General features: G+C 31.9%; 1 long non-coding RNA gene across 1 annotated transcript; it reads right to left on the reverse strand.

Annotated features, from left to right (window-relative positions):
- Positions 1 to 202: 202 nt before the first annotated feature.
- On the reverse strand, positions 203 to 710 carry LOC143200284 (uncharacterized). Its single transcript, XR_013006683.1, has 3 exons — positions 574 to 710; positions 397 to 514; positions 203 to 340 (listed from the first exon to the last, which is right to left on the reverse strand). It is a non-coding gene; the product is annotated as an uncharacterized LOC143200284 (long non-coding RNA).
- Between the last annotated feature and the right edge of the window lie 5,736 nt (positions 711 to 6,446).

Consider the following 6,446-nt stretch of genomic DNA (forward strand, 5'->3'; position numbering starts at 1 on the left):
TATGACGACAACGGTGCAATGTTACCACATTTAGCGTTGGCATTTTACGTATTTTGGTTTATTTTAGCTTGGATATATAACAACATTCTAATATAAATAAAATAATCAAACACAAATACTATTCTAAAATATAATGTATATTAACATTATAGTACATCTAATGCATATATTATCAAATAATTTAAACTACAGTTAATTATAAAGCCACGATGGATTATAGGTTAGTGTTATTTTATTATATTTACCTTTAATTCTTTTCTTAATCATCAATACATTTCTCCTTAGTAACTTCTGTTGCTATCCGTGTACATTTGTCTTGATAAAATCAGATTTTCACACTCTACAATGCGATTTTCCACAGATATACTATATTAATTAAAAAAGGTGTGTATATACCTTTAATTGTTACCACTCTTATCACCCTCTGAGGTGATCTTGGCCTTGGAGTTGTCGGCATTGGGTTATAATCCTATATACAGGAAGTTTCATTCACTCACTGTCACATTTTGAGCTACTGTTCAATAATGATAAGTCAATAACTAAGCCTTTAATTTTCAATCAACAGTAGCTCACATTTCCATTCATACATATCCAAACAGTTCTTACTCGACCAGCACATTTACTATAGTAATTCTTTACCACATTCCATAACAATTTGGTCTGATTGAATATGCAGCGATAGACAGAGAAAGAGAAAGAACGACGTTACAGTCTGGGACCATATTGTTCAGCCATCTCTTCTACTGTGTATCCTTTTCAGACCTATTTCTAAGAGAAATAAATTACATAAAATACAACTAAACATTTTTCATTTACAATTTTTTTACCAAGTGATAATTAGAAATATTTTACATTTTTAGCCTTTACCGACCACTCGTTGGCTCTGTGTTGGATTCCTGTTTCTAGCATCAGGAACAATATTTCTAAAATGAAAAAATTCATCATTCTTCAATTTTTGTTAGCAGCATTCCGTATATGTGATACCTAAAAACTAGATTTTTCAGATACATTTTCAAGATCTTTAGCCGACTTCCAAAAAGGAGGAGGTTCTATGTTCGACTGTATATATTTTTTATGATGTACACCGATTTTTCCGCCAATTATAGACGGATTTTCAAAATTATTTCTTTTATTCGAAAGAGATCTCTTCCGATGTGGTCCCATTGAAACCAAGTCGGGATCTGATGATAGAATCGGAGGAAATCGAGGGATATCCGCAAATATCAAAGGCACGTACAATGTCTTCACATATTTTTTATTTAAAATAATCAGATATTTGTGAATAATGTTATTGCTGACCTGATGTGACGGAAGACACAAATCCTCGATGGTTAGGAGTTAGAGGTTATTTGTTTAAATATTATGGGGGGCCGTACAAACAACTAATGTATACTGTGAAGTTATTTAAGTAACGAAATGAAAGGTGATGAAAGCAGGACCGGACCGTTTCAGGGGTTTTTTAGGAGCAAGTTTTAGTAAAGGTTTGCTTACAAAAATCGTTCAGTGCGAAATATTGCCATTAGCACATATATTCCAATATAATAGCTATATAATAGTATATTACTGTCGTTACCTCATATATTACTAATTGGCAAATACATTGGATTGGAACTGGAACTAATTGAAGTGGTTACTCGTGAGTAAGCTATACAGTGATCAAATTTTACTAATACAAATAATATGCGATCGAAGGCAATTATCATTACGGAAACAACCAAGTAGGTGCTCCAATATAATAATCAGAGGTAAACACGAATCCAATGAGTTCTATAGGGATATCACGCTGTATCATTTATCATTATAGACGTAGTAGAGCATCGAATATAGTACGCAACAAAAAAGTTGTTTAAATTACTTGAATGATGATTGAATATTAGCTAGAAGTAGTCACAGTTGGAATCTGTAGTACAAAATAGCCCTAGGTATAGACTTGTTATTACAACTCGCTCTTGCTCTTCCATACAAACACCATATAACTTTTTGACATGCTATTTACGAAAACTTAAAGAATAGTATAGATGTATCTGAATATTAGGTCAATGCCAATCAGCGCATGCGCACTGATTTGATACTACTATAGATATTATTACATTTTTAGATTAACTTTTAGACAAGCCAGCATATACTGTGAGTTGCTTCACTTGAGATATAACTACAATCGCACATACTTAGAGATAACCATCTAGTAATACCAAGGTCCTGTTCATAATTTACGTTTTAAATTTTAAATGAACTCAAAATATATTGATCGCAATTCGCACATTAAATACCTAGTATTGGGAGTTATTGAATAGAGTTTAGCGGAATGACTTTCCAACATTAACAGCTTATTTATCATAGCATTATTTTATTACTGCAGTGTTGCAGAGCTCCAAAAGAAAGACCTAAGGAAGCCTCCAAAAATAATTATGTAATCTCACTGAGATGCTAAAATATTTTCTATTCCTTACCAAAAAGCAAATAGCACTTAGCGTTCGCAAATTCTTATTGTAATCACTACATAGTATAAAACAAAGTCGCCTTTTCTGTCCCTATATCCCTATGTGCGCTTAAATCTTTAAAACTACGCAACAGATTTTGATGCGGTTTTTTTCAATAGATAGACTGATTCAAGAGGAAGGTTTATATGTATAATACATGCATAATATACTAAGGCAACATTGCTAATTTTAGAGGTTTCTAACGTGATGTCGTAAATTAACCTATTTTTTTAGGCTTATTTAGCAATTAGCAAAAACGCTGCCTAACCGTACGAGTTAGATCAAATTAATGTACTACAGTATTGTACACCATAAAAAGGTCTACAAAAAAGTCCGCGATGGTATATGTTTATCTTTTAGGGATAACCCACATTAACCATTTTTATTGTTTACTTTTTACGTGAGAAAATGGCTTATTTACGAAGCTATTTTAAGCAATACGGCATTAATCCTTATCGAATTAAGTACCTTGAATACAGTGTGCAATTAATATAGATCAATATGGTTCCTTACAGCATGTAAATTAAACAAATATTTTCGGAGATATTACAAATTTAAAATTTGCGTTTAAAAATGTGTAATGTAAGTAATAAAAATTGTATGAATTTAGATATTCCAAAGATAGCAGGAAATCTTCATAGTAAGTACAGGGGAAGAGGAATTGTTTTACTCCAAATTTAATGCGTGCAGGCCAAGGGCAGTAATGAATGAACCAAAAATACTGGATCGATTTTAATCATGTTTTCATTGAGTGACATAGGCATATATATTTTATGCCCGTGCAAAGTCGGAGCGGGCCGCTATGTTTTTATATACAACGTTCATATTTTTTCTGTAGTGTATTTAATTTAGTATCAGCATTGCACCCGTGCGAAGCCGGGGCGGGTCGCTAGTAAATGATAAAAAAAACTGCAATGAAAGTGGGAACCACGGAGGTGACGTAGACCAGTGGAATAACCGACCGTCGGTGAGCTACCGGCTGACGATATCGCTATCAATATTCATTTTTATTTGTTTGGGCCACACAATTATGCTCTATGACCTCCCGCGTGCCAATCTGCTACCACCGTATCTGATCATACGGTCTAAAACAAAGATAATGTTGTAGAGATTTCGCTACATTTAGTCCAGTGCCGTATGGCCCGTATGTGATATCGATTTATTAATTTAGAGGGAAAGATAGACCATTACCAGATATTATTGAGAAATATGGCACAAGTTGAGAGAAAAGTTACAGCCGTAAATTTAATATAGAGATATTTATTTAAAAAATGAATGGACTTGTGGATGTAACAAAAATAAATGCGTTGTACTGTAGAAGTCTTAATAATTAATGATTTCGAAGCATTCTTTGGAATGGGCCTGGTAGCATTAGTTAAAAGATTTTTAGAGCTCAAGTTTGATATTTACTATTACGAGAAACAAATATTGGGTCAGGCAGTGGGATCTTCGGAGGTACACAAAAGAGATCTTGAAAATATTCGTCGAGTACACTGCAAATTGGCGTTGCTAGGAATTTATTTTGAGATGGACGATGTTGTCTGCGATCCCCTAGATTCTGTTCAAACGTCCGAAATAATCAGGTTTGGAATATTACTATGGTCTGGGAATAGGTTGAGCTTTACGCATCAAATATTCAGTGAATACTTTATCGGCGAATATTTTGCAATAACAATAAATCAACCTGTTAGGCAGAAATTTTTATTTGCAAGGATATTTAGTGATGCAGGTTCCAACGACAATTTCACACTAAAAGTTTTCGATAATTTAATAGAGGGTAAATCCCTCAATATATCTTTGGATGAACAGATCATCAAAGATATTAGAAATATTGCGAAAGAGACCAAAAGCGAAGTTAACAAAAGGGTCAACGGAAAATCGAGAGAAAATCTGTTAGGATTTTATTTTAGTTATGTTTGAGATGACTCACTTTATAATATCGTCTTGTTTATTATGAATGCCTTAACACCCCACCCTGACCTCCTTCTAAAGTTACTCTTGGGTACTACAGACGAATACCATCATCGCAATACATTAGAACGTAATATCTGAAGACGTACATCCAGTAAAACAACAAATTAAGAAGCTCTGTGTAGATTTTATTTTAACTGATGTTACTGTAAATAATTTAATTATAAACGAACACAAACATCTTGAGATACTCTTAAACAAGGAAACACCATTTGTAACTTTATTAAGTGAATTATTGACGTCCCCTGATGGTGATTCCATTGGGCACATATTGAGAAATTATAGGAAACTATCTCAACAGTATAAATTGATGAGTTCCCGTTATGCCAACCATCGAATATATGCCTTCGAAAAGTTGATTTTCTTTTTTGATATTGTTTTGAAATATAGAGATACGATTGATCTCAGCATTACTCGAAGAGATATTACAGAAAGTGTTTCACGAGAGGAATATAATAATTCAAATTTTATACAAATAAATTTTTTATATCTAGGAACAGATAAATACTGTATATCTATCGACGAAAACTTTAGGAACTTGGAAGAAGAACAAAGTGTTTTCCAAAATTTGTCTGTGACATTAACCAGAACGAAATTGGTGGAATACAGATACAAATTTGTAAACTCGCATATCATTGAAGAGGATGCATATTGGAAAGGTATTATAAGACATCCGATCAACGACGAAAATTATTCTATTATATTCAGCGATTTACGGAATTGGGATATACTTGAAAGCTCAGAACAAGAGGGATTCGACCGAGGTAAATTGATTGCTATCTTCAAGAAGAAATAGAAGTAAGTAGAAATATAATATTTTTTTAGCCCTAGATCCGTTTGAAACAGACGAATCTGTGCCTTCAATTTCATTCAGATAAGAACCAGACAGTGTAACACAATGTATTGCAGTCAAGAATTGTTACATATATTTTTATAATTCTGCTATTGTCATTCGTTATATTATCTAAATATTATTTAGCTGTACCAGGAACAAATAATACTGTTATAGTATATAAATTAAAAAAAAATTAATATCCTATTTTTTAATTTCCCCCTGTAATAAAAACTTCCGCTTGGCATGCCTTCAGGAGCTTAGAACACGCAGAAGTTAGCTACAATTTTATATATAGATGGTGAATCGCGTTCCATGCCTCTTTATTTTCTCAGTTTGATTATTCAAAAGTTATCATTTTGGGCTGTGGAAGTAAATAAACGACATTAAAAATTCAGTAAATCCTTTATGCACTGTGGAATTCAAATAATCAATGAACATTTGAATGTCTAAATAATAATGATATTTAAGAACTATATAAAACCGCTAATTAAATACTTCTGTGGGTATAGTACCTTAGGCAACACGCAATATACATCTTTACCTTATATTCTAAATATATATATTAAAACTCGTATGATAATTTACATTGTGGTAATTCATTATATAATGCAGATATACTATAAATTAACTGTTGATAATAGTAATTATTATTGGGCCTTCTCGATATCTTTATAGGGGAATCGAATTCAATAGTTTCGATTTTATCGAAGAATATTAACTTGTTGATAAAAAGGGAAACAAGGGATTTACGCATACGACGCGTTTATCCAAAAATACATATAATGAATTGTAACGTTCACCCTAAGAGATATTTATTAAAATATATTATAATCGATATATTTCGATAAATGAACTCATAATCGAACAGCACTAGATGTAACCTAATATAGCTAATTCATTTGTAAATACGTTTGTTTGTACTATTATATATTCTATCATATATTTACAGGAATATAAATAACTAATATTGTAATATTAAATACTTACAGGTTTTAAATATAAGTACTAGTATATCGATAAGAATTATATACAGTGAGAAATACAAACTACTATATACACAGAGCATATAAACATTCTATTAAATATCTATAAATTCTACTCACTATAACAGAAATCTATTAAAGAAACAATATAATAAAGAAGTGAAGCCCGTCTGACAG

This window comes from Rhynchophorus ferrugineus, unplaced genomic scaffold (assembly GCF_030347505.1).
Source record: "Rhynchophorus ferrugineus isolate W39M unplaced genomic scaffold, kcgeb_rfMv2 rfM7, whole genome shotgun sequence".
In the NCBI taxonomy this organism is placed as follows: Eukaryota; Metazoa; Arthropoda; class Insecta; order Coleoptera; family Curculionidae; genus Rhynchophorus; species Rhynchophorus ferrugineus.